Raw genomic sequence first — 15,094 nt, 5'->3', positions numbered from 1 at the left:
CAGGTATGTTTATGCATGCCAGTGGCACTAACAAGCATCACTAATTTTCCTTTCCACATTTTATGTTTTAAAAATGTCTGTTATGTTTACAGTTTACTTACTGTACCGTGCACATGTTTAAAAAAAACATGAACATATGAACCTACGTAATATTTGAGTATCTTAGTATTGAATGCACAATAACAAGGTTAATTTTGTACATGGCACCATAGGACCAGTTTAATATAAAACACAATTTTATATAATATAAGTAGGGGGTCCCCGCTCCATCTCTCCATCGGTTTGGGGGTCCGTGGCCTGAAAAACGTTGAAGACCCCTGGTCTATAGTGTTTAAGAAATCCCCCCTTTGATGATGCCACAAATTTGCAGAGCTTGCATTGCCATTCCATTAACGGTTACCTTTGTTAAATGGGGGGCAGCAGTAGCTCACAGGGCAAGGATCTTGCAACAAGCTGGTGGTGGTCTGGGTTCAAGTGTGCATTTCTGCGGCTCCAACAGTCATGCACTGTAACGTACAGAAAAAAACCTCAGTGAGCACAATGAAAATCTCAGACAGCAAGCTGAGAGTTATAGTCAATATTTATAACTTTAGGTATGCTTTGCTACTATTACAGTTTTTCTCAGTCGCTTTGGGGCATTTCTCACATCACTATTAAGATTTGCACAAAAGTTTATGCATTTCTCTAAACAATTTGTTCAAACTGCAAAACCTAGTGGATAACCTGCAAAAGCGTGTCACTTGCTCAAAATGGATAGTTCATTCCTCAAAAGCAAGTATTCATGTCAATGAAAGTGTCAGTGTCGTCAAAATGAAAAGTCCTGACACCATTGTTTTGAACAAGATAGTCAAATGGCTTTGTCATGCTTTCATTATGACGTTTACTCGTTTACTCTGTAAATGTTTTCCAATGCAAAAGGGTCAGATCTTGGTGACACTACCTTAAAACAGCACTATATACTATTTACACAGCCATTTGAAAACTACAGTACACTTGCACATTACTGTATTTAGTGAGGTAACTGACTACAAGACACTGAATATGTATGTTTCACATTTTTACTGCATATGCTCTTTGCAATTGTAATTTGTTCACAGCATTGTGCAAAAGAAAAAAATACACCCTTATTTACAACAAACGTAAATTCCCTTTGGGTAGAGCTGTGCACAACTGTAAACAATATTGCAGTACATATTGGAACAGATGGTTTGACAACTAGTTCAACATTTTTGCATGTAATGACTCAAGCAATGAAATGAGGACTATTAGTTTTATAGGGAATGACTATTCAGCCTACACAAGTATAGTTCATTTTCACTGACATGACATAAGCAAATGATAATGTTATAAAACAACAGAGAATTGTATGAAAGCAATTGATGCATGGACAAACCATCTCGAATTTGTTCGAAGGAATGAGAAACTGCTACTATGATGTGCACAAATGACTAAAACTAAAGCGACTGACAAAAACTGTAAAGAAAAACAACTTACCTCTCCACTCTTCTTGAACAGTTGTTTTCAATTCTGTAAAGCAGATTTTGAAAATATGATGAATGCATGATAAAACTCATAACCCCATGCCATTTAATTCCATAACAACCAAACATACAAGTCACTATGAATCGCACGACGATAAGCATGTGGCAACTTATCTTTGCCATTACATTCCTTATTTCTCTGCTGATCAACACTAGGAATGGTAACTAATACATTGTAAAAAGACACACTGTGTTAAAGGCACCCAGTGCAACTTTCGAGGCTTAAAAATAAACATTCAATTTCTAGTCTTTTTTACACGTAGTAAGTTTCAATAACTCCATACCATTACATACCGACATTTAAGCAGCAAAGATGAGACGTCGTTGTGTGGTGAGAACTGATACAAAATCGATAACAACAACAATGCCGCCATTTTCTTTATTTTTTGTAACCTACAATAAATAAAGCAGGCTTCCAGTCAATGGAAAAATGGCTTCTCCCCACCGGCGATTGTTGTTGTTTACGATTTTATATCAGTTCTCACCACACAACGACGTCTCATCTTTGCTCCTTGAATGTCGATATGTAATGGTATGGAGTTATTGAAACTTACTACGTGTAAAAAAGACTAGAAATTGAATGTTTATTTTTCATTGAATGTTTACATAAAGTTGCACTGGGTGCCTTTAAGTTATTTTTTCGTTTTGGCAAGTAGCCGTGTAATTCGCTCCATGCACAATATGGCGACCGTTGGCGTTCTGATCTGAGTAAACGCGCGAGCACTTACGGTCTAATCATCTGCAGCCCTTTGCACCAATAGAACGTAAGTTCCAACTTAGGCTACGATGGACGTAAATTGCCCCTACGTTCGACTTTACACTCTACTAAAAAAATAGCAGTTGCACCAAGCAGATAGTTTCTACGTAACGCTAAGTTCTAACTTATATTTTACACCTCCCCACTAGTTGGTGTAAGTTCCATCTTATGCGTAAAGACCGCTAAATACGTTAAAAGATGGCTATTCGTTTCAGGGGCACTCCATGGTATAATTTTCTAAATTCCCTGTCCATAACGACAATACAATTCCTTCTATTTTCTTAATCCTACAACATTTGGCTAAAATGATTGTAATACCTCATAAGATAGGTAATGCACTTGATCTAGATGCAATTTGATGTATCTCACTACCTACGTTAACTAACGTTAGCTGCACAAGCTAAGCTATCTAGTGTGTATATAAAAGACAGCCTGGCGGCAGTGCATTTCTTTTAAGAAATTTTAAGTTTTTAATTTTACATTTAAGTGTTACAAAGGGAATTCTCCTCTCTCCCTCTGCATAGCAAAGTTTATTCTTCTTATAAATCTCATACCACTTTCAAAATTATGATTGGCATCGCACCTCATGGTGCAGCCAACAGCTAACCGCAGCATGAAGGAGCTAGCGTGGCTGGATAACCAAACAAAACTCTACAGACGCTTGCCTCACGGATGTAATACCAAATGAAAAGATGCGGTCCGAACCACAAACTCACAACCAACTGATATTTCATGCTTATGTCTGGCTTCTGTGACTAAGAAGGCTTATTGTCAAATATGCATTTGTACAGAATTACTTACGGTCAGGTTGAAGGTCAGTTCAATCGGCTGTGCCGTGCCCGTCGTCAGTATGGCCATTCCCGCCCGCTTTCTCAGAATATCCCAAACCGTCAAGGAAGGAATGATGTCAGATCCGCTCTGTTTACTTGATTTTTTTAAGTTGTTAGTTTCGTCACCAATATAATTGAGTTGACTTCTTTAATAATTGCACTTATTAAAACTAATTGATATTTGTAGTGTATTCTCAATTTTTTTTTTGGAAATGTACACATATTATTACAAATGATTTAAACCATTTAGGGCCCTATCTTGCATCCGGCGCAAGTGACTTAGTCACTGGCGCATGTGTCGTTGCCACCTGCGCCACTCGCCGGTAAATTAGGGAATGATCTTGCGCCCCAAGGGGCGGCTCGGCGGAAGGAGGAGGCGTGTTCTGGCGCAAACGGTATTTTGAAGTTTCTGAAAACCATTGCGCTAATGACCAGGAAATACCTGGTTTAAAGTCAGTGGCGCGTTGTTCAGACGCTATTTTAAGGGCGCATGCCTACATGCGCATGCGATGCATACGGATTGCTTGTGCACCTCGCGCATACACTTTGCTTCTCTCATCTACACGGACAGCAGTTCCCATTTTTGCAAACCATACATAATTACAAGGACAATAAAATATTACCACACAAGGAAAATCATTGAGGTGTCCATAAAGATAAAATAAATAGGCATAAATCTAGCGTACACATTTACCCAAATTATTCACGCGAATAGTAGCAGGCGTAATGACGGATCAAATTAACCTGGTTGACCAATAGTGGCAAGAGACACATGTATATAAGGAATGGACACCTGTCAAAGTGGGTTGTCCGTCAAGAATCAGGAACCACAATTCTGAAGACTGCGAAATCACCTTCTGTAAGTCCATTTAAAACCTTACTCTGGCAACTTACCAGGTAAGTTGAGGTTACTCATAATTTTTTCTATTGCACAGTGGAAGGGATACGTCTTGGGACAGAGGATCAGACGGCAAAGGGAGAGGGTCTACCGGCCCAGACACACTATCTCTCCCTGAGTGAGAGAGGAATGCAGGCGGTAAGCTACGCCTGACCCGTCAGGCTGTCACCGACATCTGTCATCTCCTGGCAGATGAGCTGGGGACTGATGCACGCTGTCCCTATGCCCTCCCCGTTGCAGTGAAAATTACAGCGGCAATGCATTTCTATGCATCTGGGTCGTTCCAGCATCCCCTTAGTTGTATTGAACGCATTTCACAATCGGCAGTAAGTTCGGCTATACATGCAGTTACGTCAGGTCTAGTCCAACATGCTGGGGAATACATCAAATTCCCCGTTACACCTGACAGCCAGGAAAGAACTAAGCAGGAGTTTTGGACCAAGTATGGGTTCCCTGGCGTCCTTGGTGCTATAGACTGCACCCATGTGCAGCTACGTGCCCCATCACTAAACGCACTCACATACATAAACCGGAAGGGAACTCATTCAATTAACATCCAAGTAATTTCCGATGCTAATTGTCGAATAAATCATGTCTTTGCCAATTACCCTGGCTCAAGCCATGAATCCTTCATATTGGCAAACTCGACCATTCCTGCCATATTCGAGGGGAATCCTCCCTTGGATGGGTGGCTGTTGGGGGACAACGGCTATCCGTTGAAGACATGGCTCATGACCCCATTTTCTTATGCCAGCAACAGTGCGCGAAATGGCATTCAACAGGAAAGACACACAAACACGCAGTGTAATTGAACGTACTTTCGGGATTCTGAAAATGCGCTTCAGGTGTTTGGATAGGTCAGGTGGTACTTTACAGTATGGTCCTCAAAAAGTCGGAGCATTCTTTGTGGCATGTTGTGTTTTACACAACATGCCACACAACATTTTACACAACATTGCCATGAATCATGGATGTGTCGATGACATTAATGAGGATAGATTAGAGGACTTAATGAGACGTGATGCTGAACTGCATGTGCCGATGCCATTAAGTCCAAATGCCCCAGCAGCATCACGGGAGAGGAGAGCTCATCTGTCAGAGGAGCTGCATCGTATATAGTGAGGTAAGCAAACTAATGACATCTCCGCTCTATTGTTTAGCATTGTACAAATATTACCATGCATTCATAACCTTGTGAGTCAGAGAAAGTGAGCCCAAAACATCGGAAAGTATAGTATGTCCTTGAGACATTTTTTATTCGGCTTGTCCAAATGTTAGGCGTAAATGAAAAAAAAAAATGCAAAACGAAAAATGAAAAGTTGCAAAGATTTGAAGGAAAAAATATTTATTTTCTCCCTCCTCTGTAAGGCCTTTTACGCAGCCTGCCTCGGCGGGATCCAACAAATGAGGGTCCGGGAGTGGCGACGCTGGATGTGCTCCTGGTGGAGAAGGTGGACGGAGATGGAATGGGGGAGGAAGGGGCACAACAGGGGGAGGAGGGGCACAACAGGGGGAGGAAGGGGCACAACAGGGGGGGGGAAAGGGGCACAACAGTGGGAGGAAGGGGCACAACAGGGGGAGGAAGGGGCACAACAGGGGGAGAAGGGGCACAACCGGGGGAGGAAGGGGCACAACAGTGGGAGGAAGGGGCACAACAGGGGAGGAAGGGACACAACAGGGGGAGGAAGGGGCACAACACGGGGAGGAAGGGGCACAACAGGGGGAGGAAGGGACACAACAGGGGGAGGAGGTGGGTCGTTTGGGGGCCATGCACGTTCCATTGCTGTCGCAATCCGGTCCAAACTTGAGGCGATGCGCCCGAGAGGCCGCAGCAACATCGCCACCGGTCCAGACGGGTGTTGGTGTTTCGCCGCATCCCGGCACAGCTCCCGCTCCAGCATGTGAACCGGTTTGTGGAGCTGCAGGAACGTGGTTGGCTCCTGCGGTCCATGCTGCTGCTGCCTGTCCACGGGGGTCTTGCTTGAGGGCGCCGCGCGGCTCCCTCAGCTGCCCCCGTGCGCGCTGGTCCCGAGGCCAGTGTCTTCTTCCTGAGAAGCTACGTGACATTGTTTTGATTTATTTTATGGCTGTGTTACATTATTAAATGTCAAAAATGATTAACTTTATTTATGTACCTTGGGGTTGGACAGCTGGTGCATCGGGTTGGGTGCCGACCTCTAAGCCCCCAAAACCCTCAACACTTTCAGCGGTCAGTGTTGACGCAGCGATATCCTCTGCTGGCGTGAGGTCCTGGTAACTGCCAGATCCTCCTCCAGTCTTTTGACATGCTTTCAGGTTGGCCGCAAGCTTGGCCTTTCCTCTTCTCCTGACGTTGTTGTATCGCTTACGGCAATGGTGAGATGTCCTATTTTGTCCAGCTGCTGAAACAATTATGGCGATTTCCTCCCAAGCCGCTTTCACGGAAGCAATTTTGGGTGGGTTTCTCTCATCCCCATATAAAGCCAACTCGCGTTCTTTGACTGCTCTGACAAGCACATCGGTATCTTCTGTGGTGAACCTTTCATTGCGTGCGCCTGGCAAACCCGTCATCATAATAGCAATCCGCCATGGAACATGCGCCGATCGTTCTTAAATGGGATGCGAGAAAACGCTCTGATTGGTTCATTGCACGTTACGCCCAAACCACACCTACGGGTAATTAGGCTGCTTCAGACCAACCCTTTTGGACACTTGCGCCGCGGCGCAAGTGTCATTATCCGCCTGTAAACTAGCGATAGCGCCGTAGAACCGCCCACAAAGCTACTTGCGCTTTGCGCTTTCCCACTTGCGTTTCAGACCGTTAAAATAGGGCCCTTAATCTGTGAGTCAAGTAGGGATGGGAATCGAGAACCGGTTCTTGTTCAGAACCGGTTCCGAGTCAACCGATTCCTTGGAATCGTTAGCAAGCCTGCTTAACGATTCCGCTTATCGGTTCCGGTCGCGGTAAATGCGTGTGACGTCACACACACGCTGCTTTGATTTGGTTCAGAAGGCAGCAAAACATGTCGCATTGTGCGTTCACACCAAACGCGACGGGGCGACAAGATCCCATACAAAGTGAACGTAGAGGACGCGGATAAGGGCGAGTTTTTCGCGGGAGAAAACCGATGACAAGCTTTTGTCGTGATGACAGCCAATCAGCGTTCAACAGCGTGATAACTGAGTGACATGTGTAACGTAACAGCCAATCCGCGTTCAGCCGTCAAACTCAGTGCAGCAGTCCGGGTGAACCGCGGAATGGAGGAGAAAGTGATTGTTGCAGTTTTGCGACTCCCGGAGCTCTATATATAATAGTATATAATATATATATACTATATTATAATTGTATATATAATATACGGCCAACAGCTCTGTCGCATCCGGATGGCCGTAGCGTGGGGTGCTCTCATAGGGATTGGGCTTCTCGGGGTTGTTTACCGGCATTGCTATGGTTCCGGTCTTATGTGTTCCAACGGTTTATTAGGTAGGCCCATCTAATACATCTCTGTCTAATTCAATGCTTCATTTGTTTATGTCAGTTTAATTTTGTTACAAGTTGAATGCAAATGAGCACTTTTAGAATTCCAAAAGGCACAAGCTCTTACTTGGCTGTTTTCAGTCTGTGTTTTTAGTTGTATGGCACATAATGATGGCATTTGGGCTTAAAAAGCGAAACATATATTTTTTCTTCTAGACCAATTGATTTGAAAATGTAAAATTTCCTAATACTAGAAGCACTTCTGATCAGATATAAAGAGATGTAATGCAAATAAACACATTTATACTTATTTTCTCACCCAATGAGAATCGATAAGAGAATCGATAAGGAATCGGATCGATAAGCAGAATCGGAATCGGAATCGGAATCGTGAAATTCTTATCAATTCCCATCCCTAGAGTCAAGTATTCATTTATTTTGGTGAAGTAAACTTAATGTTTATATGGATATTTTACAGAAATATTCATGCTGGAAGTATACTCATGAATTTTGATGTAGTCAACTCAAATACTCTTAATGATGATATTCAACATTTTTATTAAATATTATTGTCACATTTACTGGCTCCCTGAATAATTTTTTAGAGTGTTTGATTGGATATCCAGGAAATTTTTTGCGGAGACACAATCCTATTCCCCACTTTTATTGGAGTGTATGGCGATATCTACTTCTGGGCCACATGAAATGACGGACCCCCGTCCACAGCCAGCTTAAACAGCTGCAATACCAGGCTTGGCCTCTGAGCACTGGTGGATTGCGTAAGTATGCGTCGCTCCTGGGGAGTAGGGTCTATCTGCATCCGGAGCCACTTGCCAAACACGCCGATTGCTCTGCCAGACACGCCCATTGCTCTGCCAAACACACCCATTGCCAAACACGCCCATTGCTCGTTCAATGGTGGCATTAAGGATGAGTCGGTCGCGACCATGGTCGCGACCGATTCGTTCACGACCATGGTCGCGACCGATTCGTTCACGACCATGGTCGCGACCGATTCGTTCACAACGAACGAATCCCGAACGTGAACGACAAGAACTGGTTCCCCAAACAAGAGAACTGGTTCTTTGATTCCTTTTTTTTAACATAACACAAAAATATGGTCACGTAAATAAAATATACAAACGAACAGAGCTTCGTCTCCCCGCGACCTTATATTGATTGAGTCTACACCGTTCTCAAGATTCAGCCAATGAGAGGTAGCAATGGTGTTGCTATGGCACCTGGGTAAACAAATGACAAGGTTAACTAATGATCGCTGTAGGCTTCAATATCATGCAAGCACTTCATACGTTTTATTTTTATTTTGTTGTACAACACGCATGCTTTAATAAAGTATTGTTTTACCTACCATTACGAGTCTTTTTTGGTCTAATATTAATAAGCAGTGCTTAGAGCTACTTGGAAGACGTCATTTAATTCTTACTGCACCGCTTTATGTATTAAGGATATTTATGAAAAAAGGCTTATATATGCTTAATATTTACACTTAACCTGGGTAATTTTGCCAGAAGATTAGAAAGTCAAAGTAGTAGGCTACATGCATGCATGTTGAACATTTATTTAATCATTTTTATTGACCAACAATATCCCGTCACACTTGATATGGGCCGAGTTGTTCGGCGCCAAACTTAAAGGAGAAAGAGGGGGGGGGGGGCCGGGGGGTCTTGAAGTCTATAACCCAAGCAACCATGTAAATCCTTTCACTGTCAAACATATTTTGCTCGAATATGCACGCTTTCTCTGTCTGACGTATCTTGGGTCATGCCATTCGACGTGGGGCCACTCATATATCCCCCTACATTTCCGAAAATAGACTTGACCTGTTTGGCAGAGCAACGGGCGTTTCTGGCAAGTGGCTCCGGCTGCAGATAGACATACTTGGCATAGGGCGCTCATATGACGTTAAGCATTTCCTGGCGCATAATGTGACGCTTCAGAACCTAAAACCCTGCTTCCCCCCGTTGACACGACAACACATAACCAGCGTTTTCAGAAATCTCCACTTTGGCCGGAGTTTTTAGAAATTATCGTTTTCTGTGACAAAAACTGCGTTTTCGTGTAAATGAGAGGCCAAACCGCGTGGAAATATCTGCGTTTTCCCCATTCGTGTAAACAGGGCTTCAGAATCTCAATTTTGTTCAATGAGGGCTTTCATCAGGGGGCGGGGCGGGCCGATTGATCATGTCAATCCAAATGGGACGCGGACGCAGGTTAAGGGCACGCCCACCAACAAGAAAAAATGCAACTCAGGTCAAACTGCCTTCAGCACAAGACGGAGGAAAGCACGACTCGTACGGCTAAGAACAGGAATGCAGCTACAATAAAGACTGGGAAACAATCTTTCCCTCGGTGAAACGAGTGCAAGGCGAGTCTGGTAAAGTTTTGTGTGAAGTTTGCTTGAGGTCATTTTTCCATTTCACGGTGAATACGACGTGAAACGACACAGACAATGCGGTGACAATTGCTGTGCCTACTCTTTGTCTCTGTCTCTCTGTCTCTGTTGCTCTTTCCTCTCTTTCTCTCTCTCGCTCTCTGTGTGTGTGTGTTATTGTCAAAGTTCCAATAAATCTCAAATCGGAAAACATTTATTGGTTTGCTTTTTTTATTAACAATACTTGTACTTTTAATTTCCATGCTCAAGTACATATAATATCAGAAAATTACCTTGATACTTAAGTGCATTTAATATCAGATAGTGGAAGACTTTTACTCAAGTCGTAATCTATTGGGGGCCTTTTACTTTTACCAGGGCCCTTTTCTGGGAAGACTCATGGCTTTCAGGTTCTTCTTCCACCACCTGCTATTGTTGTGTGTGTGTGCACTCACACACGTGTGTGTCATAGAGTGTGTGTCTGCCACCAAGTATAAGACATACGCATACATCTATAAAAGACACAAGAGGATGAAGATTTTGGCAAACATATTTCTTTTTTTCTTTTTTACTAAGATCTTTATTGACAGTTTTTCACAGTAACATGACAACATTATATCAACATCAACAAATGGAATGGCAATAGAAATAATATAAAAATTAAATAAAACAAGAAAGAAAAACAAAAAACAAGAAAACGTGGACGAGTGATGTGCCCTCCACATATCATGCCAATCTTCATCTGAAATTTGTACATTGAGTTATTTTTTCCCATTTCGTCTTAATATATTTAGTTGAATGTTTGTCGTTAGTATTCAAACCTCTTACATTGCCGAAATTATTCTTATGTTACTTTCCTGATATGCTTTTATTATGATTTGGATGACACCGTTCACCTCCTTGGGAGAATCTGACCCGATTTCCCTTTTGAAATAGTCCCTCATTTGAAGGTATCTATAGTATTCATGAGCTTCATATTTTCTTCTTATATTTTCAAAACCCTCCAGCCTCCCGTCTTTTACCAAAACACACCAAGTTGTTATTCCCTTTGTTACCCAGTGCTTGAATCCTGGATCATACAATGCAGGTTTTAAATTTATATCATGTGCTACCCATTTTAATATATTAATGTCATTCTGAATCTTATATACTTTCAAAATTTTAAACTATAGACCTAGCGTGTGTACTGTTGTTCGGTCCATTTTATTTTTTAGTTCTTGTATAGTTTGTTATCTCCACTGAAATGTTGAATTGGAATTTGGTTTACTTCTCTTTCTATGTCTTTCCATTTTGCTCTAAAATCTGACCTACACCAACAGTACACAGGTCTCAATTGAGCAGCATAATAGTATTCCTTTAATTTTGGAAGACCCATACCTCCTCTCTCTTTCCTTAGCTGAAGAGTTTTGTATCTGACTCTATGTCTTTTGCCCCCCCAGACAAATCTGGAAATCATTCTGTCCCAATTAGCAATTGACCCCTGGGGACCTCTTTTGGTAAAGATTGGAATAGATAGAGAAATCTGGGCAATATATTAAGCTTAACTCTCTCAATTCTTGAGTTTAGATCAAGTGGGAGGTTAGACCATCTGGCTATATCTTTTTTTATTTCTTGATCTAAATTGTTATAACTTGCTTTATATAGGTCGGTGGAGTTTTTAGTGATCGTAACGCCCAAATATTGAATTGACTTTAGGTTCCACTTAAGATCATATATTTCCATGATCTCTTTTGGTGGGGTATAATTAAACGATAAAATCTGTGTTTTGGAAACATTAATTTTATATCCTGACAGATGGCCATACGTGTGTAGTAGCTTCATCAAATTAGGGAGCGACGTGTTGGGTTGATCGAGGAAAGCTATTAAATCATCAGCAAAAAGTCCCAATTTATGTTCTATACCCTTAATCGTGACCCCTTTAAGTTCTTTATTTTGTCGGATTGCTTGAGCTAAGGATCGGCGACATACAGCATCCTTGTCTTGTCGATCTCTGTAGATATATTTTCTTGGACAAACTTCCATTAATTTTAATTCTAGCAGAGGGTTTTTGATGAAGTGTTTTAATCAATTGTACTGATTTAGTATTAAATCCGAATCGTTCCAACACCTGATAAAGGAATTTCCAATTCACACAGTCGAATGCCTTCTCCGCGTCAATGCTAACCAGTGCAGTGCTTTGTTTCTCTCTTCTTGCATTGTCAATTATTTGTAGAGTTCGGCGTATACTATCTTGGGTTTGGCGGCCCGATATGAATCCCGTTTGATCTTCGTCAATTAATTCTGTAATGAAGGTATTTATTCTTTTAGAGATAATTGACGTATATAGTTTATAATCTAAATGTAGTATTGAGATCGGTCTATAATTTTCACATCTATCCTTATCTTCGCCTGGTTTTGGAATGACTGATATAATTGCTTCTGCCCATGTTGGTGGTGTTTTGTTTTCTTTTAGAGTTCAATTAAAGGAAGTCTGGAGAGCTGGTAGCAGTTCCTCCATAAAAATCTTGTACCACTCTGCAGGATAACCATCGCTCCCTGGAGATTTATCGTTTTTCAATGGTTTTATAGCATAAATAATCTCTTCCCTTGTAATGTCTGCTGTTAATCTTTTATTTTGGTAAGTGCCAATCGACGGTAAATCCAATTTGTTTAAAAAGGTTCTAATTTCTTCCTCGTTCGCAGCAGCCGGTTGTGTATATAATTTTTCATAGAACCCCCTAAATACTCTTCCTATATTTTCCGGCTCGTCTATCGTCTCATTGGTGCATGGATCCTTAATTGTATGAATGGTATTAACTGCTTGTTGTTTTCGTATACGTTTTGCTAGGAGTTTAGTTGCTCTTGGGCCAATTTCATACTAATTTTGTTTCATAAATATGTTCTTTTTTCCATATTCGTCCATTAATATATAATTTATCAAATTTTTTACATATATTCGGGTTGTTTGTCTTTTGATATTGCTGTTCCAGTTCTCTTAATCTTAAAGAGTGGTTCTGGTACGCCTCTGCTTTAAGTTTCTTTATTTTAGAGGTTTTAGCTATTACTTTCCCTCGAACAACCGCCGGCAAACATATTTTTATTCGATTTTATATGCAAGAATTGGCATTTGGGCCCAGGCGAATTGAAACAAAGTGTGTACGTCCAACATCGGATGGGACCCGACCAAGTCCACATCGATGACTTCACACTGGAGAGAAACCGCAGCTGGGTCCAAGCGCAGGTGAATTTAAACAAAGCATTACACACCTCAGTGTGATGCAACACCGATGAGGACTTGGTTGAGTCCCATCAGATGTTTGACTACTTTGTTTAAATTCACCCGGGCTCCGACAGGGCTGGGGTTTCCCTCCTGTGTGATGTCACATTGATGTCGACCTGGTCGGGTGCCATCAGATGTTGACGTACATACTTTTTATAAATTCACCTGGGCCCAGACAAAGTATGGACCTCAAACATCGGATGGGTCCCGCCCAAGTCCACATTGATGATCGGTTGGGTGCCATCAGATGTTTGACGTACATACTTTGTCTGTACAATGGTGCAGTAATACATTTTATGGGGCTTTTATTTTTTTGTTTTTTTTGTATGCTATTATAATTATTATATACATATATATATATTATTTTTTTACAGGACATGCATCCAAGACCTGAGGCCCTTCCCCTCAGCCTGCTGTGTGGCCATCTTAATGTCTCCCAAGGGGTTCAGGACTGAAGGGCGGCCCAACGGCTTCTCCTTCTGATCAGTCTGGACTTGGTCCGGGGCGGTCTGGCCCTGGTGCGGGGCGGCCTGGCGGTCTGGCCCTGGTCCGGGGCGGTCTGGTCTTGGTCCTGGGCGGTCTGGCCTCGGTCCGGGGCGGTCTGGCCAGGGACGGGGTTCAGGCCTGAAGGGCGGCCCAAAGGCTTCTCCTCCTCCTGATCCAGCAGGGCGATGGTAAGGGTTTCAGCCCAGAGCTCCCTCAGTCCCCTCAACCGGGTCCTCGTGTTCCCCGTGACCTGGGACAGGTCACAGGTCCTTTCTGAGGGCCCTGTCTGCTGTCGGAGACAGTGAGTCGCTCAGTCAATGTTTTGTGATTATGCTGACACATTAAACTCAAAAGATAAATGCAAACAATACTGTACACACACACATGTGCGCACACACATACACAGACACACACTAGAGCCCGACCGATAAAGGATTTTTAAGGCCGATACCGATACAAATATTTGGCGATTTAAAAATCCGATATTCCGATATATCGGCCGATATATATAAAAAAAAGAAATTCCAGAAAACATAAACAGATTTCCCTAACATTGGTTATTTGAAGTCATTTATGAGTCCTCACTAAAATAATAAGGTAATGCGGTTTAAAAATAAACTTTATTTTATTCTTTTATTGTCACAACAGAAAAGTCTAAATCAAAATTCATTAAATTTCTGATGAATAAAATGTATAAAAATACAAACTTGAGATATGAAAATCAATCTCCTTTGAACAAAAACACAATAACTAAAAAACAATATATATATTTTATTTTCTTACAATTAATTAATCGGCCGATACCGATAGTTTGAAAAATGCCTAATATCGACCGATAATATCGGATCGCCGATATATTAGTCGGGCTCTAACACACACACACACACACACACACACACACACGCACGCACGCACGCACGCACGCACGCACGCACGCACGCACGCACGCACGCACGCACGCACGCACGCACGCACACACACACACACGCGTGCGCGCGCGCACGCACGCACGCACGCACACACACACACACACACACACGCACGCACGCACGCACGCACGCACGCACGCACGCACACACACACACAGATTAAAAAAAACTGCAGCGAACTCACCAGGTTCATCGGGGGTCTGGCCTCGGTCCGGGGCGGTCTGGCCTCGGTCCGGGGCGGCCTGGCCTCGGTCCGGGGCGGCCTGGCCTCGGTCCGGGGCGGTCTGGCCTCGGTCCGGGGCGGCCTGGCCTCGGTCCGGGGCGGTCTCGACTCGGTCCGGGGCGGTCTGGACTCGGTCCGGGGCGGTCTGGACTCGGTCCGGTGCGGTCTGGACTCGGTCCGGGGCGGTCTGGCCTCGGTCCGGGGCGGTCTGGCCAGGGAAGGGGTTCAGGCCTGAAGGGCGGCCCAAAGGCTTCTCCTCCTGCTGATCCAGCAGGGCGATGGTAAGGGTCTCAGCCCAGAGCTCCCTGAGTCCCCTCAACCG

The 15,094-nt window shown here is 43.1% G+C and overlaps 1 long non-coding RNA gene across 1 annotated transcript; it reads right to left on the bottom strand.

Moving 5' to 3' along the window:
• Positions 1-405: 405 nt before the first annotated feature.
• Positions 406-3,361, bottom strand: LOC130378327 (uncharacterized). The gene is made up of 3 exons (XR_008894645.1): positions 3,100-3,361; positions 1,495-1,527; positions 406-506 (listed from the first exon to the last, which is right to left on the bottom strand). It is a non-coding gene; the product is annotated as an uncharacterized LOC130378327 (long non-coding RNA).
• Positions 3,362-15,094: the final 11,733 nt, after the last annotated feature.

This window comes from Gadus chalcogrammus, unplaced genomic scaffold (assembly GCF_026213295.1).
Source record: "Gadus chalcogrammus isolate NIFS_2021 unplaced genomic scaffold, NIFS_Gcha_1.0 GACHA071, whole genome shotgun sequence".
In the NCBI taxonomy this organism is placed as follows: domain Eukaryota; kingdom Metazoa; phylum Chordata; class Actinopteri; order Gadiformes; family Gadidae; genus Gadus; species Gadus chalcogrammus.
The sequence above is the reverse complement of the archived record's forward strand: the minus strand, read 5'-3'. Positions and strand labels throughout refer to the sequence as shown.